This window comes from Podarcis raffonei, chromosome 2 (assembly GCF_027172205.1).
Source record: "Podarcis raffonei isolate rPodRaf1 chromosome 2, rPodRaf1.pri, whole genome shotgun sequence".
Lineage (NCBI taxonomy): Eukaryota > Metazoa > Chordata > Lepidosauria > Squamata > Lacertidae > Podarcis > Podarcis raffonei.
In genome coordinates, this window is record NC_070603.1 from 96,697,832 (window position 1) to 96,724,313 (window position 26,482).

The 26,482-nt window shown below is 41.8% G+C and overlaps 1 protein-coding gene across 16 annotated transcripts in view; it reads left to right on the forward strand.

The window, feature by feature from the left end:
• Positions 1-8,376: 8,376 nt before the first annotated feature.
• Positions 8,377-26,482, forward strand: part of FOXP1 (forkhead box P1) — a 536,656-nt gene continuing 518,550 nt past the window's right edge. For 9 of the 16 annotated variants that reach the window (XM_053378193.1, XM_053378192.1, XM_053378196.1 and 6 more), the window contains exons 1-2: positions 8,378-8,606; positions 11,102-11,207. The gene's annotated coding sequence lies outside the window, so the exon portion shown is untranslated. Of the gene's footprint in view, positions 8,607-11,101; positions 11,208-26,482 lie in introns of all 16 variants that reach the window. The other 7 variants (XM_053378207.1, XM_053378216.1, XM_053378208.1 and 4 more) reach the window with 6 other exon arrangements.

Genomic DNA, 26,482 nt, shown 5'->3' on the forward strand with positions numbered 1-26,482 from the left:
TAAAACAAAATATTTTTGTAGTACTCATCTTTCACCCTTTCCCAAGCTAAATATATACAAGGGGAGTCTGAAGGGCGAGGATGGTGGCTTCAGGAATGGGCTTAGGACATAAAATAACCATACAAACAATTGTATATTGGGTCCCGGTCATTTTAACAGTTGCCCCACCACATCACTCGAATACCACATGGGGAATGACAAATTAAGCCATATGGTGGAAGATTACATTGCATTGTTTCAGACTGCAGGTGGGGGTTCAGGTGTTTGAATGATCTCCTGCATAAAGACTTCTTGTAAATGAAAAAAATGATAACAAAAAGCAAAGGATTAAGCTCAAACCCGTCTTTCGGATGTTCAGTATTAGTTTTCCATTTGCAGGAAGCCCCCCCCCCCCCGGGAAACCACTAGATGTATTTATTTGTTACATTTATATATTGCTCATTAACTGAGTCATCCGTGTGTTTTAAAAATACTATTTATTTATTTATTTGCTGCTTTTCTTTCAGATGAATCCCAAAGCGGCTTAACAAACAATAAAAGAACAATGTTTAGATGATATAAACCAGCACATAAAACCATGCAAAAGCCAACATGGCAGCATAAAATCAGCTTAAAACCAGTAAGGGGAAAGAAAATTGTGAGAGAGTTAAAAGGAAACCAAATCTGTATGCCTTTTGAAAATTAAAATTCTTGGGATAATAAAAAGGCTTTCACATGGCACCTTAACGAACATAATGGGAATGCCAGGTAAGCCTCTCTAGGGAGGGTATTCCATAAACTCAGGGACACCACTTGAAAGACCCTGTAATTGCCATTACCTGCTTCACTTCAAGGACCAGGCATGTGCATTTGGGATAAGATTACCCATCAGATACCCTGGTATCAAGCTGTTTAGGCCAAGCCTTTAAAAAATGTGAATATGCAGTTAAAATGTATTCATTAGACTTTCTGATTACTGCTTATGTTTTATGAACTATCCTAAAGCAAAGACAATACTATGGTCCACGGAGCCAGGTAAAAACCTCAAATACAGGTGAAAATCAATTGGAATACCATTTCACAGATCTGTTATACCCAGGCTATACAGGGTGAAATTTAATAGAATAAGAGGCGGCAGGGTGTGTGTGTGTGTGTCAGAGAAATGAGATTAAGGGTGCAATCCTATATACACTTTTCTAGCACTATTTCACTGGCTTACTTCTGAGTCAACATGTATAGGATAGCATTGTAAAAGAACCAGGAAGCCCTGCAAATAACAGAGGGATCACACACTAGGATGAAAACACACGGGTTCCAAATTCACGTCTTTATCATAACTTCAGAGTAGGCATTTTGCAGGAAGTGTTTAACCCTTTCACTGCATACTGTGACCCCCACTTAAAAACCCCCTTCCTGGCTGTTCCCCCAACTAGGCTTCAAAACTGAAAGTTAACCCAGCTGAGCGACAGAGGAGGGAATTGGTGGGCATAGTAGGGGTTTAAGTTAATCACACTTCCATCTGCTTTACAAATACTTTCTCTACCTCAGCATTTGGACTAAGGGTGCTGCTGGGAAGTGTTTTATCAGAACTAAGAACTTCATATGTGTACTTACATGTGTTAGGAAAGAACACTGCAGACATGGCATGCAACAGATTATTATCAGCACAGTAAATGTATATTCACAATCTGCCTAAAGCTGCAAAATCTAATTTAGGTTGAAACCAGTGCAAGATATTCAGGGCCAACCAGGCTGTTAACCAATTAGCTGATTGACTGGCTTGCAGTAAATGTTGAATCAATTAAATGTGGTTTAAAATAACTATTATGGTATGTATCCACAGGTGGTATTCTAAGGCCTTTTCGTGACAGACAAATTGCTTGTCTCCATAAAATTAACTGAAATACCATTACTATTTCAAAAATAATTGTAGGCAAATTCTAGAATGAAGTGTTATATATCTATTTTAGAAAAAGATAGGGTTTTATTTCTTGGGTTCTTGCTGTTGTGGGTTCTGCTTATTTTGTAGTTATTGTGGTTTGGTTGCTGTTTTAATATTTGTTGGCTTGTCATTATTATTATTATTATTTATTAAAAGCTATAGGCAGCTGAATCACAAAACTCTAAGCTGTGTGCACAATAAAATTATTGATAAGACACAGCTAAAATCCAGAAATCTGTTTAAAAAACAAGTACACATGTTTATCAATAAAACACAGCTAAAATCAGAAAAATGTTAAAAACGAGTGCATTGTATTTTGCTAATGCTTTTATGGAAGCTTCCTTCAGAGTGCTTGGTCCTAAAGGCAGTACATAAACGACTCGTATAAAATAAAGGAGTAAAAACAGTGTTGGCACTGAACAAATTAATATTCTGTCTTTCGAAACTGGTGATGCAGAAGAATCCATTGTTTTCAGGTCTAATAAAGCTCTTCCCTCCCCTCTGAGGAGTTCAGTTTGCAAACCAAAACAGACCATTTCCCCCCACACCACTCCCAGTGACTGTGTATCTGTAGTACCACTTTGATTTTTGATTTATTTATTTTTCCAGTATAGACATAGCTCACCTATGGGCAAGGTACACCTAAACCAATTCTGTTTTCTCCCCCCATTTCTTCTCATGCGGTACAAAGCAGTCTTGTTGACGGATTATGAGGATCTAATAAAACATCTAAATCATAAAGGCTCCAAAGAATCATGGCTCATAGGATATAAGGGGGTGTGGCACAGCAGTGGCTTGAAAAACATTCTGACTTTAAAACTGTAACACCTATAATTATGAAGGCGTCATCACCTCCATAATTTTTTTTTACTAACAAGCTGTAGTCATAACTTGTGTACACCCTAACCAAAATCTGCCAAGCATTCAGTCACACCTGGGATTTAAGGACAAGAAAGGGAAGGAGCTTCTCTCTGTTTGCCCTTGCCCTTGTAAAAAGACTATAGCAGTAAACAATTCAAGAGCAATTAACAATTGCATAGGAGGTAAGGGATAAATCCCACTGCTGTTATTGTCAGAGGAATTAATCATATTTTATGGGGCTGGCCGACTGGTTTAAATCAGCATAGCAAAAAATAAGGTGGCAAGTCTTTTGAACCATAAACAAATGTTTGTTCAAGGGCTTTGGCTTTTTACAGAATGTTTGCTCCTCTTCCAAAAGATGCGAAGAATTCCACCATCTCTATATAGTCTTGCTTCATATTCTTCCCTGCCCTTTCTTGGGATTGGAGACAAATGATGGAAGCAAGCATGGAGGAAATGGAAGAGACTTGATAAAAGCTACCTGCCTCAATCCTACCTCACACACATTTATAACTAATCCATTTTATTTCAGGTAGATGAGCTACAACATGAAGGTTATCATTTTGCGTCTGATTTTTTTACAACTACATCTACGCAGTAATAACATGATATAAATGGTGTAGCTTTACTCGTTGTCATTAAAGATTATTCTTCAAGTACATCTAAGCCATCTTTTCCTTGGCAAATATTTATTTGCAATGATTTTCCTCTTAATTATTTAAAATATAATAAATTAGGCATAAGTACTTTGCCATTACTGCAATTTAAAGTGTAATTGCATATCAGAAGAGTCTTTTCTTTGGAACATGTGCCTGTTTCCCTTTTCCACCAAAAGGTGGCGTCCTATTCCCGTATCCTTCCTTTTACATGAAAATCCCTCCTGTTTTAATTTGCCAAAAGAAACTTCCATTTGATTACTGATCAAGAAATTAAAATGTGCTTTATATGAGTGCAACGTGACAGTGTTGAAAATGAACAATATGTTAAGCTGCAGTTAAGTTCCCCACTAATATATACCAAATGGACATGCAAGCTTCTATCATTTTGGTTGAATAGACACTGGTATGCAAAAAACCCATATTGCAACATTTAAAAGCAACTTCCCCTTTTTATGGAGTTTTTTGTTCCAAACCACAAATACAGTAAACTCCACCACTAAATACAAAAAACGGGAAGCAACAAAATGGCTCCTATAAGTCTCATTTAAGTTCAATGCAAAATAAGTTGCATCACTTGATTGAAACTTCTAAAGCTGCAGTGCCTATATAGCTTTTCCTTACAAACGACCAAGTTGCTATGACAATACATTGTCTTCAGCAGTTCCAAAAGCCGAACCTCAAAACCTTAATTTGTGCACCCTTGCAAATGGAATATCACTCACCTGCTTTGCTTTTAATTCATTATTACGAATAGTGTTTTGACCCACTGTAGGTCTCAGACTTATAGTCAAACTGTATTGTTTCAAATTGTGTACAAGATGTGTGGGTATTTTACTTATGGAACATACACAAAATGTAATAGTAAAATTGTGTTTTTGTACATGCTTATCAATCAATAGACATAAAAAACCTTGATGCATATATATAATTTAAGTATCATGATACTATCATCACTCCCTGGGAGGAACCCATCATCTTGATCTCTTGGCATGAGCTAATGTTGTTCCAATGTATTTTACTGCTGTAAACTGTAATGGGCACTCCCAACCAACTTTGACCTACTATATGCTGCCACAGAACTGTCAACTATTGGAGAAGGCCTGTAGCTCAGTGGAAGAGCATCTGCTTTGCATGTAGAAGGTCTCATGTTCAATGCCTGGCATCTTCACTTAGGGCTGGGAAGAGTTCCCAGTCTGAAACCCTGGTCAGCTGCTGCCTAAATGATGCCGCGCTAGATGGACCAGTGTCTGACCCAGCAGGAGTCAAATTCTTATGTTTCCTATGTAGGTAGGTGTATGTATACTTGTTCTTCTGCTACCAAGTACTTACTCCTGAACTGATATGGGCAACTTCATAAAGTTCAGAGAGCATCTTCAGGGTCTGTGGATTGCAACGTAAGTCTAAAAACTACAAGAGCGCTTAATAATGCAGTAATCTCTAGATTGCATCTCTGGTCAATTTAAGAGAGCATGACTAAAAGCGAGTAATGTTTCAAACACTGGACATGATACAGAGCTCTGTGGCCTTCCACAGGCTGTTGTATTCCAAACTTCATCAGCCCCAGTATGGATGGCAAATGGATGATATAGGAGTTACCAATCCCCGATATAGTGGAAATTTAGGTATGAAATACCCATTACATACTTGTTGGAGTTGTTGGCATCTGTCCACAAAAGTTCACAGCATAATAAATGTGTTACTCTTTAAGGTGGCAGAAGACTATGACATTTTTGTTGCAGAAGACTAACATGGCTACTGCGCATGTGTGTGTGTGCGCGCGTGTGTGCAGACACACGCACTTAGCACAAAATAATGCTGTCAACAATGCTGTCCAGTACGTAGGCCACAATTCAAATGGGGACTGAGGCCCTACAAATGTTTGCAACAAAATCTCTTTCCATGGCTTATGAAGCAGGAAAAGGGTAAGCCTTCCCAGCCAGCTAACCTTTGGTTTCAATAAAATAAGTACAATAAAATAAAATAAGATGTGGCTCCTCAAACATATACTGGATAAAGAATGATTTGGAGAAGAGGAACTCCTGTCTACATGCACCCTCCTGCCCCAGTTCCAATTTCTCACCTAAATTTGCTTGTTTCTAGAATCAAAGACACTTCTTCAAGACTACTGAGATCATAGTAATTAAAATGAGATTTGAACCCAGATCAAAATCTAAGACATGGGCTACCACTACGGATTAGTGCGAGATCTATTTAAATTGTAATAACTGTAATTTCTATAGAATCTAAAATTCTACTAGGCCCTTTACAAAAGATATAAATTCTAGGAATGTGGTTGGAATTTTGCAGTTCAGGCCTCTTGTTTTTTCTGACCTAATTCATAAATTGAGCTTTTTTTACTTTGAACAAAGCTGAAGAGCCAAAAGGAAACCTACTACTACATATAATTTTAATCTGAAAAATGTCTTAAATTATTTGAAACTGCATTTTTCTCTCACTGCAATTCTGAGGTAGGCCACTATTATTTTAGTTTTGCCAAAGAGAAATTAGGAGATGGTGACTTTCTCAGAGTCACATAGAATTGTAGAGTTGGAAGGGAACTAAGGGTCATCTAGTCTAACCCCTGCAAAGCAGGAATCTCAACATGTGGCCCTCCATCCTATGGTTGCTGTAGGATTGAAATCCGTCTCATCTGTCTGCTGGATCAAATTGCCTCTTATTTTCCAAGGGCACAATCCATTCAACATTAAGCACTTCTAACTTAAGTGGGAGAGGTTTAAGCATGTTTCTAGCTTTCCCACTGAAATCCATTGGACTTATGATGTGACTTAAAAGTAGCCTCGCCTTGTTTGTATAATTTGAAGGCACATTATGAATTCAGATAATCATTATGCACATATAACTAAAAAAGGAGGGCGAAAGGTTTTTATTCAGTATGTAGAAGGTTAAAGCGCTTGCCTTTCTTGAAAAATACACTCCTGACTATAATGGAACTAGTATTTCACTCTAATAAATAGTTTCCTCTAGTTGTCACTGGTTAAATTTCATGTGGATATTTTTAAAACTCCAACAATGTTAAGTGTAGGAATAGATTGTTGAGGTTATGAAAGTGTTTTAGTAGTGATCCATTCAGATACCATTTTTATAAATAGTATGAAATGGGTGAATAAGTGGTTAGATTATGCATTACAAGGATAGAGTATTGTTTAGTGGTTAGACCACAGGTCTGAGAGTCAGAAGGAGCTCTGAATATTATTCACAGCTTTACCACTGACTCATTGTGTGAATCTGAGGCAGGTGAGATAACCCTTTCCGTACCTTGGTATATTTATTTATAAATGTAATGCAAGACTGTGTCTTACTAAACTTGTTCATATACTTTTGGCTTGGATTAATTCTAAAACAACCAAGTTTAGCCAGTTTTGTAGGGATGGCAAAGTATCCTTTCTCTTTGCCTGCTTCTCCGCGGAAAAAGTCAGTTTACCGGTATAGCCACTGTAGCCACAAATGCTAGCAGCTTCTGTGCCGTGAATCTCTTTTTATCTCACAAAAGGCAAGTTCTGCAGCATTGTGGCCAGAGCCAGGGATGGTGGTGCCAGCACAGATGGGACTAACAATAAAGATGAACAGCAACTTTCCCCTCTCTTTTCATCCGTTCCGTAGAAAGCAGTTTCAAGTTCAAAGATTTTGAATGCACGGACAGCAACTTTTCTAGAGTGTTAACCCACCCAGCACTCTTTATTCTAAAATGCACGCAAGGAGCAGGTAATATGTATTAAACAACCCATTGGCATGCTAGCCCCTGGGTGTGTGTTCTTAAGAGGAACCGGAGAAGGCAAATAAACAACCAGCCTCTCGCGAATGTTTTCTTTCCCGGTCGCTTTCTCGAAACGAGCTAGAGAAGGAAGAGAGTTTCTCCCCCTTCTTTCCGAGTTTCCTAAAGCGGGCCATTAGGAGACGAGATCTTTCTGAATGCGGGGTGTTGGGGGAGAGAGACTTTCCCCGGATCTAGACAACACCACGCACTCCCTTTGCATGGTGGACATATCGGCTTCCTTGCACTCATGGGCTTGTCCCTCTGCTGAACTTTCACCTCTCGAACTCGCCTCCTTTCATTGGGTAAAGTGCACAGGGGGAGAGGTGGAGGGGGAAACCCCTTAGCGAGAGAGAGACGGGGAAAGAGGAAGCCGGCATTTGGCTCCCAGAGCACTTGCACTTTCCAATTGCTTCCCTCGCACTCTCATCTCTGTTTAGCGCCTCCCGCCTCCCCTTTTACAAAAGAATCCAACAAAGCAAGCCGAAGTCCGACCCCTAGAGATCGCCGCAGATCTCCCCTTACCTTGCCCCCCACCCCCTCCTGTTTGCTCTTCTCCGGGCTGCCTGCGCTTCCTCTTCTCGTCTCCCCCACCCCGCTCGCCGCCGCCTTCTCTTTAGTTTTCTTCCCCTCTCCCTCGCTCCTCTTTCCCAATCTCCTCCCGCAGATTCCCCCCGCCGCCCCTATTTGCTGCACTCCCTCCTGCCCGCTCCCTCTCCTCCTCCTCATCTCTCTCCCATTCTTTTTGTGTGTGCGCGCGTCTGCAACTGCGATATCTCCCTCTCTCTTCTCCCTCTCCCCCTTCTTTTTGCACTGAGCCTTGTTTACCCAGCAGGTGGATGTGACGTCAGGGACTCATAACAGCAAAAAATAACAAAATCTCCCTCCGCGGGGTGTTATTTTTCCTCGCCCTCTCTTTAAAAAAAGCTTTTTTTAAGGGGGGAAAACAACGAACCCAACTCCAAAGTAGCTCCAAGGCACTCGGAGCAAAGCCGCGAGGAGCTTAGCCCAGCGCGCGCGTGTGTTATTGGGGGGAGGGGAAAGGGGATGTGGGGGGTACGGGTGGGGGAGGAGGACTGCCCTCCCTCCCTCGCTTGCTTGTGCTGCTTCTGCTACTGGGTTGCCTTGCTCTGCCTTGCCTGATTGCTGCTGCTCTGCTCTCCCCCCTTTGGAAAGCTAGTTCCCGACTCGAGCGGAGGGCTCTATTGTTATTTATTGTGTGGCTTGTGTTGCACGCTGTGCCTGCTGCATGGGGCTGGCTGGCTGGCTTGGAGAGGGAGTGAGGGAAGTGAGTGGAGTGAAGGGAGGGACAGGCAGGCAGGCAGGCAGACTCACTCACCCGCCCGCAGTGGGGGGAGCCCCTTAGCTGGCACCGCCAGGCCGTTTCCAGCGGGTGAGTTTGCCATTTCGCCTTTTCTCATCCACTTTTAAGTCTCCTGTTTTGTTTTGTTTCTATCCCCTCACGACTCCTCTTCAGTGCTCCCCCCTCCCCTGACTCTAACCCCCCCTCCACCTTTCCACGTGCCTCGGCATCTCTCTCCCCTCCATTCCTTTCTCTCCCCCACCCCCACTCCGAAACATGCCTATTTGCATAAAGCACCTCAGGCGCAATGGGAAGAAGCCGCGGCTCCTTCACCTCCGAGGCTCTTCCTCTTTCTTTATGTCCCGTATTTGCACCTCATGCTTCCCTCCCCACCCCCCAAATCCGGCCCCGCGCTCCCTTCCACCCTTTCGCTCTCCACGCGCTGGACGTTGCACACACGACCGCAGCAAGTTGGAAGCAGCTTCTCTTTACTCTTTGCCCCCGGTGTGTGGTGTGTATATGTGTGTGTGGTGTGTGCACGCGCGCGCGCGCGCTCCTGCGCGAAGAAAGTCCCTCAGGCGGGAGAAGAGGGGTGGGGGGGTGAGCGAGGGGGGCCGGCGAGTGTTTGGAGGGTTTGCCGGCGGGGCGTGTGCGCTTCCCTTGGTCACTTGGGGTACTTCTCAGCGAGGAAGAGGCGGGCGAAATAACTTTTCGCCCACTTGGAACAAACTTTTTGCCCCGTGTGTTTCTCTTGCCTCCTCTCTGCTGCTTTCGTACAGTGAACTTCAGTGCATAGGCCTTGGGGACTCACACCTTTACACGCTCACTGAACTTGAACTCGCCGGTTGTTTTCACACACGCGCGCGGCTCACCGTTTCTTGCGCTCCTCTGGTTCCGTGTGGAGCGGCTGCCGTCAGACTTTCCCCCTACTACACACACATACACACACACGCCTCTCCACACCCGCAGCCCGTGGGTTTGTTAACATGTGTGCAGCACATCTCCTTGCAAGCCGCGGAGGACACGTTGCCAATTTGTATACGGCGACGGCAGCGCCGACTATGGCAACTCTCGCAATGTCAGACTGCTGGTGATGGTGATACACAAGGGCCGGACTGACCCATTGGTATTCCTCTCTCTCCCCTCCCCGGTCCCTTCCACGCCCCACGCCAAAGATAACATCACAACCCCTCCTCAGTCACACAAAGGAACATTCAGAAGCGGGAACAGGCATTCTCACAGACACAAACGACAAAGACGACGCTGGCAACAATCGCCTGCACAGGCAGGCAGGCAAGCGCAGCCGCGCACCTCAGGGAGACCCAAGTCCACGCGCGCAGCCGGGCTCAAGGCGCGCTGAGACGCGGCAGCCACGCACGTGGAGATGACCGTAGTTTTCCACACGAGGAAAGCGGGGGGATCTCCATGCTGGAGGGGGAAGCCACAAACGCGCATATACGCACAACGGCCGCAAGTGGTGACCCGAGCCGTGTCCATAGCGCTAAGTTACGAAAGTGAGCGACTTTACCCCCCGGCACGAACTGTGCCCAAGAACCGCGCGCCTTCCCTCTCGCCCCGCACCCGGTCGCCGCACACTCCACAAAGTCACACTGGAGGGAGCCCTAGGCAGGCGATTTCCAAGGCGGTCGGCAAGTCACATCCGCAACGACTTGACATGCACAGTCGCACGCGCACACACAAATGGCACCACTTACCTAGTGGCTCTCCTCTCTCCCACCTCCCCACCCCCGGTGTCACACAAAGCGCACAGTTCTACACCTCCACCTTTTGCCCGGTGCCTGTGCTAAAGCTTCCCGGCTCTGGCTTGCTTGCTGCCGCTCGCTTGCTTCACGGCTGCCGCGCCGGCGGTTCCTTTGCCTCGGGTGGCTGCGGCCGGGACAAGTTCGGAAAAGTTGGCGCGCCCGCTGGTGCGCGTTGCGGCTCCAGCTGCGCCGGCTCTCCCGGCGCCGCACCCGCGGGCCTTTGGTTTGCCTTCGGCACCCTCCCCCCACCCCTAGTTTCTCCCCGCAGCTGGTTGCTGTTGAGTCTTGTGTTGCGGCTACCTCTAAAGTGACTTGGTGGCGAAACGGTAGTCCCCCACCCCGGGCTCGATGCTTTCCTTCCAAGCTCGGAGGTGGGGAGCGCATCTTCCGTCCGGCCTCAGCCTCCCGCCGGCGGCCGCTTGCGCGCCTCGCTTGTTCACTTGCTGCCGCTTCTTGACCTGGAGTATGTGAATATACATGTGCAACTTCACACACCCAGGCAGCCTGCCATGATTTGCCCCTGGTGCATCTGCAAAAAAGAGCAGATCCCAGCTGAGCAGGAAAGAGGGCTGGGTGTGTGTCTGTGTGTGTGGGCGCGTGTGCGTCTGTGACAATCTTAGATCCTATTACTATATCTGATTTCCTGATCCCTTTCTTGCAAGAGCTTTCCAAGGCTTTCTCTCCCCCCCCCCATCATTCCCTTAGACACAACCTTACATTTCCACCCCTCCCTCCTCCAGTTCTTCGCCTTCCCCACCTCTTAACCAAAACCTGTTTTGTGGAGACTTGTTGAAAGTACCCTTGGTTTCTTCTCGACTATAGAGCCCAAAGTTTTGCCTGCCGGAGAGCACAGGAGCAACAGCAGCCTTTGGCTTAGGAGCTGGGTGCTGATGGTGGCGATCACACAGTCGCAGAGCTTTTTCTATCGGTAAGTATGGGAGAACCAGTGAAGGCTTTCAGAAATCCCTAACCTACCCAGACAAAAACCCCAATACAGGAAAGCAACTGAACCTCATCCCTAAAAGAGATATAAACCTTCAGAACTGCCAGTTCTGATTTTTGTTTCTAGTGAAAATGCGGGAGGAGGGGAAGAAGAGGAAGCATAAAAATATAGTTTCCTTGTTTTTAAGCTAAGAAAAGGAGTTCAGGAGTTTACCAAAAACAAAAGTGCTGTCATAAAATATGATGACATTTCTCACCCCCCTCCAATCTCATCCCACCCCGCTATTAATTATTTCCAAGCCATTGTGTTAAAATACCATTGCTGGGATGATTACTAAGTGTATTGATTTTACACTGTCTCCGTCTGCCATGGTTTAATTTTTTCCCATTTTCATGCGAAAGAGTGCAGAAAGACCAGAAGCCACAGGCAGGACTAGGGAAGGCAGTGGCCCAGCTTGTGCTGATTTTGAACTGGGTGGGAGTGTTGCAGTTGCATCCTGAAAATGACCACAGGAAAGTTGGTTCTGTTAAAAACAACAACACATCCCCTGCTCTTTAGAATGATGAGCCCAACAGCCAGCTGTTTACTCTTGCTTCTTGAATAACAAATCCTTGGAGAATGAGATATTCTGCTCTTAGAAGTTTAGGGTTTCAGTTTTGGTCACTTTTAGTAGAATGAGTAATATGAACAATATTTTCATAGCCTATATATGTCTGATATAACATAATCCTGAGTCGTCGTGTACTGAGTGGTAACACTTTAAAAATACATTTTATTTACAGTTTGTTCTCTGACTGTATCAGATGTTCATTGTTTATCTAATTTTATAAAGCATCAGGAGACCTAAGGAAATGCCTGTACCATTGCAGATAAATGTAAGGCTCATGCTATTTTGCTTATATCATTTGCTCTTACTTAAATTGTAAGCTGCAAAAGAACAAACAAAAATCCAAAAATAACTGTTCATATTTTTTTTAAAGAACCTGAGTTTTTCCCAAGTTTTTAAAGGACAGGTTTCCCCCCCAAAGATCCAGTTAGTTCTGCTAAGAGCAAGCAAGCAAGCAACCAACCAACTAGCCTGTGAATCTTGAGAGGCAGGATTGCAAATCAGAATAAGAGAACTGTAAATAAATTTGAACTGCTTTAAAAATGTAGAATTCAACTTCTCTTCTATTTTTTTGTTTAACCATCTTAGCACTGTGCAGAACGACAGGGCGGTGTGTATGTTGGGGGGGGACGACTTTCCACGCACTGCTATTCAAATTGTGTCAGCTAGAATCTCATTGCAAAGAAATGTATTTCAGGTTTAACATCTTGCATTGGCAGCATTCTTCTCTCCTCAGTCTTTGGATTAGTCATTGTATGAGAGGTTGGGGTGGGGGGAGAGAAAGAAAAATCACTTTCTTTCTTTTTTTTAAAGTAAAGTAAACAGCCTCCAACAAGTGAACCTTGACAACCCAGATTAAGGAAGGCAGGAGAGATCAAACAAAGCTGCTGCTGGGCTGTTGTTAGGAGCTGCTTCACTGAAAGATCTGGACTATTCGATCAGGCAGCAAGACTTCTATGTTCATTTATGCAGAAATGGGACCATTACAAATACTGATCTTTGTTGTGAAACCTTGTAACTTGGAGGAAAGCCTATCTGTTCTATTTCAGATAGTATTTTTGACCTAATTATTATTTGCAGGACTTAGTTAATTTAAGAAAAGGCATTCCCTGATTTGGCTGAGTTGTGTATTCGCAATGCCTTGATGTACAACTTCATCCCCCCCATCTGTAACACCTTGAAGTGCAGGGAGGGAATGCTTGAGTTCTCAAGCATCTGTAAAAAAAAGGGGGGGGAGCTGAAGTTCAGTCTTTCAGTTAGAGATCCTCTCAGCGAACAAAGACATTTGGGGGTTTCTGGAGGTGTTATTCGGATATGGACCGGAACAATTTCATTGTGATGGTAGTTTTTATTTTCTGTAGTTCGAGTTTTAGGAAATCAAAGCAATGTTTTTTATACACTGTAAAACATGCCAGTCACTGGGACAGAATGTTCTGAGTGATTTTTAATGCCAAAATAGAACAATGTCAAAATTGTATTTCATTTTTAAAGAGCACTGTAAGCAATTATTATAGTATTTTCCTGGTTTTGTATAATTTAAAGAAGTACAATTAAACATAGCTGCAGCACAATACTGTGCAGAAGTAAATTTCACTGAATATAGTGGGACATAGCCTGGGAAGTGTGTTTATACTTGAAGTCCAAGGCTGCAAGAATGTACACAATTTCCTGTGAGTAACTACCACTGAACACAATGGAACTTACTTCTGAGTAGACTTGTATAGGTTTGTGCTGTTAGTCTTGGTTAGGCTATTTATTTTGTCTGAAATAATACATTTTGTTGTAATACTGTTCATTGCAACTGTTATTTGCAAACTAATTTCTTACCACGACTACTATTTTAATAAATGGCATTTCTAAAATAACAAAGTGAAACAATTCCCGTATGACAGTATATACAACAGGTAAATAATGATAAATGAATAAATAGCTTAAATGGCTCTTGAATTAGCATTTCAGATAATAAGAGAAACGCTACCTTTTGAAAATGTCAGTTTCATAACCATCCAAACCTACTTCATTGATGATTAGATTCATTTTTATTATTGGTACCTTTATAATATCATTAAGCACATGTTCATTAGACGTACACGTGTATGCTATTAAACCATTTGTGGCATTGTGTAGCTTTTTAAAAAAGCTATAAATATTTCTTAGTCCCCCAGCTCTAGCATTTACACTAACAAAGGTAGAAATATTTCATTTCTGTACTGTTAGGAGAATTAAGACTTCTACTTTCTAGATTATAATTTATGCAGTTCTTTTAGAAGGAAAATGCAGCACTGCCCCCCTTTAATTTAGTTTACATAATGCAAGAACGATGACAATGAGGAGTAATAATACAAATATGGAATCATCTGACTTTTTTTTTTTTTTACAGTATGGGAAAAACAGTGTATAGAATAATATTAACTGGGGAACTTTTCCAAACCGAAAACTGATATTGTGGCTTGCCTCTTCTTTGAGCAGGAAGTTCTTGGATACAATCCATCTCCAAGTATAATCAATGAGAATTTCCATTGACTGGAATGAAGGTGGATTGCACCCACTGAATTTTCTTTTGTGTAAATACATTAGCTGCTGGGCTGCACTATTTAATTCATATGCAAACTTGTGCATGCGTAACTCTGTAAAGCATTTCATCTAATGTGTTTTATACGTACAGGTACTATGCATGTGAAATAATTTCACCAAGTCCGTCCGGTTATTTATAGGACACAATAGTGTTTCTGCCTTTAAAATGTTCTTGGAGATGCTCTAATAAAATTTAAATAGATTATAGGCTGACAGTATAATAGTATAAATTTTGTTTACGATTCCATTGCTTTAAGGTACTTACACTAAAAGAAGCTCCTTTAACCCCAAGATTGAGTGGCATTAAGTGGTGAGAGTAGTCTTCTGAAGTGCTGCTACTGCCCTTTGCTCTTGTGATAATCTTAAATTACTATAACTTAATTGCAACTTCAAGGCACTGAGCGAAAATGTTTTTATGCAGCTCAACAGGGCTTGGTTATATGGAACTATGTGTGCATGTTTTTTGTTTTACTTTGTTTTGTTTTAAAAGGTGACAACATGGGAGCACAAGCCTTTTCCTACTGCAATGAATGGGTGTATTTTTGTAGTTTAAAATGAAACTTCAAGCAGCTTCACCTTGTGTTTCACTGTCTCCCCCCCCCCCCATGTGCCATTTGAGTTTCTTGGTCCTTCAAAGAAACACCTAAGAGCATCTGATATGTCTGTGAATGTGTGTGTTTATTCACGTGTGTACATGTAACATTAAAGTAGCATCTATGTTAGCTAAATTCAGGGTGTTTTGTTTTTACATTTTGCTTTTAAAATCTGGATTATACAAATTAACTCTTCATAGCTTCATGACGACATGAATACCACTTTTCAGTTATCTGAACCTCTAGTTATACAAACATGTTGCATATCCTCAGTCAGGACACTGGGAAGAAGGAGTACTAGCTTATGTATGTATTACAGCATAGACCACAACTCCGTAAAAAGCCACCTCTTCTTTCATTGTACCTCCTACTATTTTCATGAAGCTGAGCAGCAACTTTAAAAGTGGTCCAGTTCTAAGAAAAAGGATACTCGGAATTAAACCTGTGGCAGGAAGAAGACAATTAGTGCTGTGGTATATCCACCTTAGCTTGCGTCTAATTCCATTTGTAGCACTGATATTGCAGATGTATAGCACGAATAAAAACTGCTTTTAGAGTTGCTGTGTGTCCGAGATTTTAAGGGGCATGCTTCATTTTGAACGTGTGTCTTGTAACAAATCACAGCCTCCTATCTACAGAATGGTGGCTGTCCATGTCTCAAGGCATGGCAGCTCAGCTGATGTACAGAAAGTGGATGCCGGGTTCCCTTATTTTTGTTAATTTGATCAGACAAGCCTAACTGCTTTCAGCCATATGTGTGGTTTTAGTGAGGCCCGCAGCCATCCAGTTTCCTGCATTTGAGATGAGGCCTTGAACCCAGAGCCTTTCATTTTCATAGCTGCAGTGACACAGCATTTCCATTTGTGATCTGACAGAAGTAAAGGGCTTACTTGACAATGGATTAAGCATTTGGCTTGCGCCTCCCATATACTAAAAATTCCTGAATTATTTTTGGGTATTGCTAGCTCACGGAACATGCAATATAATTAAGAATATGTATTATGGTAGGAAAAACAGCTAAATTTTAAGATCCAGGATGTGGATTTTTAGAGCATGTTGTTCTTGCAGCGTATGTACAGACCCAGATCCAGGCAAGATTTTAAACTTGTAAGCAATGAGCAAGTGAGTAGTCCTGTTAACCCACCTATGATTGTCTCTCAAGTTAGGTGTGCTGTTTCATTGAACTGGTGGTAAAGTTAAATAACTGTATACATTGCTGGGGGCTTTTCATGGGGTACAGGAGAAAATTAGTTTAACTTCCAAAAACAGTAATATGAAAACGCTGGAAAATAGTCCATATGTTTTTACAAACTATTTTTTGTTACCTGTAACAACTGCTTAAATAGTAACTCTACTGACAATGGTGAGATGATTTCAGAAGGTATTCTGTACAAAGTAAAAATACTGAGGGATTTGAACTAAGCAAGCAAGCAGAATGTAGCCTGCGTTTGCTCAGTTTTTGTATTTGTCCAGTTTATATAGAAAGATTTCAAGAGATTACTCAAGACACTATTTGCTGGAGTTAAACACAATACAAGAAAGATATTCAAGTGTACTTTGACATTCTTCCACAAAAATGACATGTTAATTACGTACAGCAAAAACGCACACAATAGCCATGGCTATCTAATTGCTTTAGACTTCAGAGTTAACTAGTTGCCCCCTTTTATCTCTTTGCAGTTTCTGCAATATAACACAGAGTGTTTGTATATTATGGACACTCAGAATAGTCTGCTTATTGCTTAGCTATTTATCTAGCTAATTTCTAAAAGTGAAATAATTTTCACTTTGAAATGTAGAACTAGAGGCATTGTAGCAGAACTACCTTCACCTGGTTAAAAAAAAGAAGTCCGAAATACCTGGATCATTGTAAGTGATTTTTTTTTTTTGCCACTGCTAGTCTTTCTGTTCCATTTCAAAATATCTCAATTTAGTGCCTTGAAATTGTAATTAAGTTGTAGTAATTTAAGATTATTGCAAGAGTGCAAAGGGCAGCAGACGCTCTTTAGAAGTCTCATCTCAACATTTAGTACTACTCAGTCATGGGGTTAAAAGAGTTTCCTCAATGCAAGTACTTAAAGAAGCTGAATCGTAAACAAAATTTATACTATATTCTGACAACTAATAATCTATTTAAATTGCATTAAAGTATGTATGTTAAATTTAATTAAAGGCAGAAGTAGGATTGAGCACTGTAAATATATTGACAGATCTTTTAAAATGGAATTCATTTCATGAAATATTTACATTATGTCTTTTATGTTGAAAGATATCTAGGAATGTTCTTACTGTAGGTTTTCCGCAAGGCAGCTACTCAGAATAATTTTCAAAAGGAATGCTAACAAATGCAAAAATGATTCTCAAGTGTATTGTTTGCTTTTAATAATTTGCTTTGGAACAATGGTAGTTATTGTTATGATTGTTTTAGTGCTTATTTCCTCAATAGTTTAGCATTACAGAATTCTCAGTTCCACTGTAAACCTTCTTAGCAGTGATTACACAATGTCTTGAATGTGTAGTGGTAAATATATATGAGATTCTTGGATGCCAAAATTCTTAAGTAAGATCTTTCTTCAGTCATTCCTTCTGCCAGGAATCCAATTGACCTGTACTGTCCCCCTTTGCTTTTCAGATAATGCAGTCATATCACAGATATCATTTTATAAAATATAACTGTTTATCATGCCTATGTTCAGCGGGCCTGATTCTGATATACTTTAAGAGTAACTGTGCTGAGGTATTGACATTGCTTTACTGGCATTGGGAAGACAGAGATCATCCTTCTCATGTACATTGCAGTCCTCCCTATGTTTTGGACTACAATTCCCATCCGCGCCAGCCAGCATGGCCAGCATTAGGGATAATGGGAGCTGTAGTCCAGCAATATCCGGAGGCTACCAGGTCGAGAAGGCTGGTATATGGTGTTCAACTAAAATGCCTCATTGTACTCTAAACTCATTTAGTTGTGAAGGATTTGAAAATGTTTGCTTGGACAATGACAAAGAGACCTGTGCACTCTTTAAAGCAGCCTTTCTCAACCTGTGGGTCCCCAGACGTTGAACTACAACTCCCATCACCCCTAGCTAGCAAGGCCAGAGCTCAGGGATGATGGGAGTTGTAGTCCAACAACATTTGGGAACCCACAGGTTGAGAACCACTGCTTTAAAAGGCTTGTTTTTATACAGATGACAATTAAGAGGCTCAGGATTCTAACCAAGAACGTGAGGGTTTTCCAAAAGGCCTGCTAATAGTAAATTAAGGTTGCTTCGTGTGATACATTGAAGTAGGAGAAGAACTGCAAGTGGATTCCCCTGCCAATGTAAGATGCTGCCAGGCTGGAATCAGAACACGGATAAGCAATGTGGTGTAGTTGTTAGAACATTGGTCTAGGGCCTGAAAGACAACAGAGTTCAAAACTACCCTAGTCTAGGTAGTTCACTAAGTGACCTTGGACCAGTTGAGCCTAATCTACAATTGGCGAGAACAATATATGCCAGCTCGAGCTCTTTGGAGAAAAGGTGGGATTTAAATGAAATAGTTAAAGAGAGAAAGAAAACATTAGCCTATGTAACCTTATTTTGTTTACTCTGGCTGACAGCAGCTCAGACCAATCCTTTGTAGACATGCTATCCATGTTTAAACTGGAGATGTCAGGGATCTAAACTAGAACTGTACAAGTGTAAAAACACACAATTTTTACATTGAGATTAGGACCCCCCCTCCCTTTCTATTTCTTGCGAAGTGTGAATAGGACTTTCTTCTGTTACGCTGCTACGACCAACAGAATTACTGAGGGGATGAGTGCCCTTTACATCTTTGCAGGAAATACACGTTGCATGTTTTTCTTTCTTTCTTGTGGCATTCCTTAACACCAAGTTGAGAAAGCATTTTTCTGAACTGTACCACTTCAGGTTGCAAATGCAGGGATTGCCTCACTGAGGGCTCCCCAAGGGAAAAAAGTGTCCTTGCATATAGCATAATTTGTCATATGTTAGCTGGAAGACTAGGTGATGATTTCTTCCCTTTGACACGCATGTGTTCTAAATTCTGGAAGCTTTTAAACATTCAGCTGCCACCCATAGCTTTAAGTGGTGCAATCCACCACCTGATTCTGACCCTCTGATACATACATTTAAAGTAGATAACTTCCCCTAAAGAATTCTGAGCTACAGTTTTCAGCCCCCTTAAAAAACGACAGTCCCTAGGATTCTTTGTGGGGGACGTCGTGTGTGTGGAAAACATACTTTAAATGGTCTGAACATTAAAAAACTTGCCTATACAGGGCTGCCTTCAGATGTCTTCTAAAGATCTTTAGCAAAAAGCAAATAATAATAATAATCATCATCATTATCATCATCAACTGATCTACACAGCAGCCTGGAACAAATAAAAGTGTTGTTGGTCTCTTCCTGTATTACTGTTCAGGCATACTTTTGTTTTAGCTACACTCCCAGTTATTCTTGTCATGTTGTTGCCGACGATTAGGGTCTTTACTTGGGCACTGTGGCACACTTTCCTTCTGAGTGTTCTCCCTCTCCTCTGTTTTATTAAACGAACCCATTCATTTAATTGACAGATTAAGCATATTAACACATCAGTAAATGAAAGTAGGGAGACTTCCCAAGGCATCTTTGGAAAGCCTCTGTGGTTTTATGTGACCGGACGCACACTATTAGATTTAGATAGCAAGGCCAATGATGTTCATGCGTTTTAAGAGAGACATAAATGGAGAGAACGCAGCTGTAAGTAGAATGTCATGTCTCTTATTTAAAAAAAAAACAGTGATAAATGAAGATTAAAAACTGTATCAGGGCCAGTTAAATGTCCAGTCGGCCAGCAAAGCAAACCAAGAAAATCTGTTTACCTGGACGAGAGGCTTATCTTTTTTTAAAAAAGACATTCATGGTAACAGGTTTATTGTCAACTTGCTTTTACTCTGGCTAGAAAGCTTTTGAGAAACTTGACCACTGTTGATCAGCTCAGTTCAGGTTTGCTGTTTCGCACCCCATCATAGCTGCTTCTGCGAAATAGCCAGACCACGCTGAGTACAAAGGTGTGCTTAGCAACAAGAGTTTGGGTTTTACTTTGCTGAAGAGAAAAGCGGGCATCCAGTTAAAAAAAGCGTCTTGTCTCTTCTGCTGAGAAGGCTGCCAGGGCAAAAAAGAGCAAGTAGATAGGTCACCTCTGTGCACAGTTCTCTATGCAGCTGTCCCATATCCACCTCCTAGCTTACATGCAGGAACTCATTGGTACAAAAAAGTAACTTCCTAAATTTCAAAAGAGAGGCATCCCAGTCTCACGAATGAGATCATTGCTGAAGAAAGATTTTAAGAACCCTTTGAATGCTTGCGTATAAAAGTGAGATACAATTTTAATTTGTCAGTAGTGCTCGGGTACCTCTGCATTTCTGATCTCAATATTGTGCTTTGTTGGGAAGGTAGCACTTGACTTAAAACAACAGCAGCAAAACATTTTTGTTAAGAGGTCTTCAATTTAATCTACAGCAGTAAAAGTAGGGGTGCTTGTTAAAGTCTGGTGAAAGTAAGTGATAGAAACAGTGCTGGAGAAAAGGGGTATTCTTGCTACTAGATCTTCTGTGAAACTGCAAATCACAGTGTAGATGTCAAATCCCCACTGTGTTGTTTTTGAAGGATATTAAGCAATCAACTGATATTTCTTTAGAAATAAATGTCATTTTTACACTGTAAAACAACTGCAGCCTGATCTACAACATTATTAAACCTAATTGCTTGGATTTAAGCTGATTTGCTTCGGAAGGTGACAGTAAAATGAACACTCCAGTTCTAAGCTTGCTTACCTGGAAGTAAATTTCACTGATTTGTACCATTTGCTTCCACATGGGTGAGAGTGGGATCACAGTGAATGCTACAGCCCTAAGTGCCACTTGTGAGTCCTGTTAAATGCATTTGGACTTGGTTCTGAATAAAGATTCTTCGGATCCGTTGTAAAGGACCTTTAACAACAGTTCTATAATCATTTAACTGGGAATAAATCCCATTGAACTCAGAGGGACATTTCTGAGCAATCTGTGCATAGAATGTAAATCTGTATGGTTAGGTTTAGCTGTATTTGATCTGTTTGGGTGAGTTTGCAGGAACGAGGTGAGTCAATATATTATATTTAATACATTCAGCATGTTATATTAAGTACGGTGTACACAGCATCATATTAATGAGTGGAGAGATAGAACGATGGGTTACACAAGTTTTTTTCAATGTCTTTGTTTGTGCTTAAATCTTTGAATTTTTGTGTGTAAAAACAGCAATTTTTTTTAAGTGAATCAAAATGGTTGGTTTAATGAAGGTGTGGAAAGTCTTTTGCCCGCAGGCTGAATGTGCCCCTCAGGTCTCTCTGTCTTACCCCCAGGACTGTTCCCCAGGCCATGACCCCTCTCTCCAGACTGTGTTCCTCACATCCTCTGCCCAGCACCTTCCTTGAAGGCTGTTGCCTGGCTGCAATGTGTCCTTGAACTGGGTGGCTGCGTCTTGTTTGCCTGGATGGAGGCAGTGGCGGACTTTGGGCTCTCAAATTTTGGCGGCGCCCCGTGCAACCCTAAAAATTGATGCCCCTCCAACCTCTCACGCTCCTTTCTACATCATTGTTGCAGCGCCCCCTGTGGCGCAGGTACCCTATGTGGCCGAACCAGTTGCGCTACCCTAAAACTGCCTCTAATGGAGGAAAGAGAGGAGTTTAGTGTGTGCAGAAACCTAGTGTTTGTTTGGCTGGAGCATAGCCTACTCTGCAGAGGTTACAATTGCATCATTATTCCACCTGGATATAGGTCTGGCCTAGTCTTATTACTTGTATGTAAGGTTGCCTATGTGGGTTTGTGGCCCTTGGACAGTTCCCCTGCTGCTGGCTTAACTTCTAACTTGTTTCCCTCACTGGATAATTGTCTGACAGAGCAAACCCTCCCCATTGCTGGAGCTGTATAGAACCACGGTTGCGTCTGCAGCTGAGCCACTCACGGAAGCAGAAGGTGGGGGACTGGCAGATTGAGAGCCGGTAAAAGTGAGCAGAGGGATGCCTCAATCAAAATCCCATACGATCTGGTTCAAGGGCTGTTTCTGTTGCAGTAAGAGATCTGTAATGACCGCTGTGAATTTGTAAATAATACGTCGTGAGATTTTAGGCCTCTGTACGATTTGTTGTTGTCAAACGTATGTTACAAATATGCATGCGGTCATGATCCTGTGAGTTGGTGCACGGCCAGAGCAGTTCCCAGAATGACATACTGTGGCCACCAAAGCGTTTTCTCTGCTTGCAAGACTTGCAGCAGAGTAGCCAGATGTTCTGCCAGTGCATACACTGTGCGCCCAACAACGTGTAAACATTGTAATTCACAGCCTGTAATTCATTGCCGCGAAATAGCCAGAGCCTCCTCCAAACAGCCTTGGGGCCCGCAGTGTAGCAGCGTTCCATACTGTTTTGTCTGGTTATGGCTGCAGGTACATAAATATGGGAGTGTGTTTATTTTGTGATAACAGTCAGGAGGGTGGAACCGATTTCTTCCATTAGGAAGCTAGTTTAATAGTAAGCCATTCGTGGTTTTGTTTTTTATTTGTAAGCTTTATCACTTTCCAAGGTTACAGCAGAACTTTAGCACTTGTGGAAGCAGGCAGCATGCACATTAGGACCCAGTTTGCCAGAAGTATTCTTTACTGAAGCCAGTTAAATTTGTGGCCTAGTATTTAACTTGTAGAGAAGCTTGTGGAGGTGGTCCTGAGCTTCGTTGCATTGTCACAGGGAGTAGGGAAGCCTTTCTGCCTTTCAGGAATTGACATTACAAAGTAAAACAGGGAGTCAGTGTGGCCCTTTCCATGTTATAAAAGTGGAATAAATAAATGCATGTTGCTCTGAGTTCTGACCATTGGTCATGCTGGCTGGTGCTGGAGGGCATTGTGTTGGTTACCACTGAGGCATCCTAGGAGATATCCTGTGTAGAGGAATAGGATCAAATAGCTCGCTCCTGATGAAGCTGTTAGGACGGTCTTGTCACATTTAAAGATTGCTTCCCAGTATGAGATCTAGCAGTAAAATAAGGAAGCTAGGAGGAATGATTTCAGAGGTCTTTAGGATTCTTTTTTTAGCTCATAGTTTTGAGTGTTGCTGTGATTTGTAAGGTTTTGGCATTTGACGTTGCTTACTCTGATAGCGGGCTAAATATTTCAGCATTGCGATCCAGGGTATTAGAATTACCGTATTTTTCCATGTATAAGATGCCCCCATGTATAAGACGCCCCCTATTTTGGGGGGACCCCAAATTTAGAAAATGGGCATATGCACGATCCGTGTATAAGACGCACCCAGATTTTTAACCTTATTTTAAAGTAAAAAAACCCTAGTCTTATATACGGAAAAGGATGGTATGTGTAATCAGAAACTGAAGTTCGTTTTTAGAGGCACAAATTCTGCCAAGCAGAACACCACTGTGAGATTTACAGAGCAAGAATTTCACCAGTATTGATAACATTCAGCTCCTTGTAACACTGCAATGAAAACATCCCATTTGGTACTATTACATACTCATGCCATTTTCTGAAGTGGAGAGAACTTCCAGAGCAGTCCTATAGGATTTAGGCCCCTTTGGATAAAGAGAGCATTGGGGACTTAGTGTGTGTTTCTAATAATTGCTTTATTTACTAGTAAGCAGAGCATAGTGGAGGTAACTGCAGTTCTGTTAGCAGACATTATTCCTTACAATTTGGCATTAGGTCTCAAAAATGAATTCATTGCAGCACAGTTTCTTCTCTCTGTCTCATTCTGTCTAAAGTCAGATTGTAAAACTGCCTATTTATAACTGTCTTCTCTCCCTCGCTCCACCCCACAGAGCATGGATCTCAGACCCTACTCTTGCAGGTTAGTTATCCATTCAGGAAATATCCAAAGTCATCAAGGAACAGTAATGTCCTTTTTCCAATCCCTTACTCCCATCAGGCGATGCTTTAGTCAAACACATACCCTGCAGTCAGTGAACGTGGGAAAGGAAGTAGGATTGTGTCTGCTACTCTGTGCCTGCTGGACACGAAGAGGCCTATGTGCATATACAGTGGTACCTCGGGTTACAGACACTTCAGGTTACAGACGCTTCAGGTTACAGACTCCGCTAACCCAGAAATATTACCTCGGGTTAAGAACTTTGCTTCAGGATGAGAACAGAAATCGCGCAGCAGCTTTGCAGCGGCAGCGGGAGGCCCCATTAGCTAAAGTGGTGCTTCAGGTTAAGAACAGTTTCAGGTTAAGAATGGACCTCCAGAACGAATTAAGTTATTAACCCGAGGTACCACTGCAGATGTGGTAATTAGGGTTTCTACTTGTGTGGAAGAGACCTCTGGTAAGGCCAGAGTGTGTGTGTGTTGGCAATGGGAGGCATGGTTAGCTTGAGGTGTTTGAGCACTCCTACAGTGATAGACAATTCAAATTAATCAAGACTGCCCAAACTCATAAATGTAATAACATGTGTATTTAGTGCATGGGCTTGTGCTAAATGAGGAGTTTCCAGTTATACTTTTTTAAAAAAATTAACGTTTTTAAGAGTGCAGTTCTATGCACTCTTGGAGTAAAGGGTAAAGGTAAAGGGACCCCTGACTGTTAGGTCCAGTCGCAGATGACTCTGGGGTTGCAGCACTTATCTTGCTTTACTGGCTGAGGGAGCCGGCATACAGCTTCCGGGTCATGTGGCCAGCATGACTAAGCCGCTTCTGCCGAACCAGAGCAGCGCATGGAAACACCATTTACCTTCCTGCCGGAGTGGTACCTATTTATCTACTTGCACTATGACGTGCTTTCGAACTGCTAGGTTGGCAGGAGCAGGGACTGAGCAATGGGAGCTCGCCCTGTCGCAGGGATTCGAACCGCCAACCTTCTGATTGGTAAGCCTTAGGCTCTGTGGTGTTGGGAGTACAACACATTAAAATTGGTGGACCTTACTGTTTAGTAAACATGGACTGCTCATCAGCAAAGTATATGATACTGCATTTATGGACCAAGCTCAGCATCATATAATTTCCAGCTTTCAGCTGTGTCTTCCTCTTTTTCCTACTTAATTAGATAATAAGGAGAAAGAATAATTAAGAATAAGGAAAATTAGGATTGGGAACTTTTTTTACTAAGCTTTGTGGGGTTCGTGATTTATGTCCCAATAGTGGCTGAGGGAGGGATGGGATAAACTTATTTCCTCCATGTGCTGTGACTCCAGCCTCTAATTAATTCAGGAAAATCAAAAGATCTAACTTCATACTGCTTATTATGTGCAACATACAGTTTGACTTTTACACTATGACAACTGGAAATAAGATTTTGTCTAGAATGTAATTTTTCTAGAACTTGATGACAGCATGGCATTGAAAATACGCATTCATTCCGTTCACAATATAAGGGTTCTTCAGTGAAGTTTGAAGCCAGGATGTTTCAATTAGACTCCATGTATAAAGGAGGAATAAAATAATCAAAATTTGATGACTAACAGTTATTTCTGTTACTGTTCAGTCTAGTTCCATACTGCTTCCGTACAGCAAAATGAAAGCTTTTCAAAGTGTACTTTTGGAATAAGAATGGGATTTGAAGTTGTAACTTTGTTGAGCACTTGAAAGGTAAAATAATTACCACTAAAGCATTTTATTGGTACACACAATGCTTTGCACAGAAAATAAAATAAAATAAATTGTGGTGTATGCCTCATGTATATTATTGGGGGTACTGCATGTGTTTGTTTGTTTGTTTGTGTGCATGTGCATGTATATATGAGGTTCAGCGGTCTAGGTAGCAAGAGCTGATCTTCCAAATTTTAAATGTCAGATTTTGGGGAGACAAGATTTCGATGAAAGCTAGAGGCAGAAGCTTGGGAAATTTGCAGACAAATTCATTTTGGTAATGTGCAAAAATGTGCATTTCGTAAAACTTGAGAATGTTAGTTTGGTTTTGAATTCTGCTTTAAATATACCCCCAGAGTTAAAAGCCATATGTTATTCTTACTGATTGTATACAGATTGACTGCGATATATATGGGGAAACCCTGATTGCCTGATTTAATGGATGGTTGAGTTTTGCTAAGTGCTCCATGTTTGTGTATGAATTTGTCATTTGCAGAAAAAGCGTTTGTTACTTGTGGGCATAATCCATTGGGAACAGCTTCTGTGGAAACGCTGTTGAAAGGCAGATGAAATTTACTCAGATTTGTGCAGTAGGTATTTGCAGTGGTTTACGCTGTAGGATTTTTAGGGAAGCACTTTGAATATTCCACTCAGTCTAAGGTAGAGTAGCTAATCTGAGCTAAATGGGGGAGAAAAAGGTAGATGGAAGTTTCAGGCCCTGTTATTAAAGTTGCTGCATAAGCTGAAGTTTATGCACTGTGATAATGCTAATGACCGACTGACTCAATGATGCATGACTGGAGGAAATCAGTGGTATAATCGCAGAAACTTATCAGGCTTTTTGTCATTAAATATTAGTGATAAATAATGCAC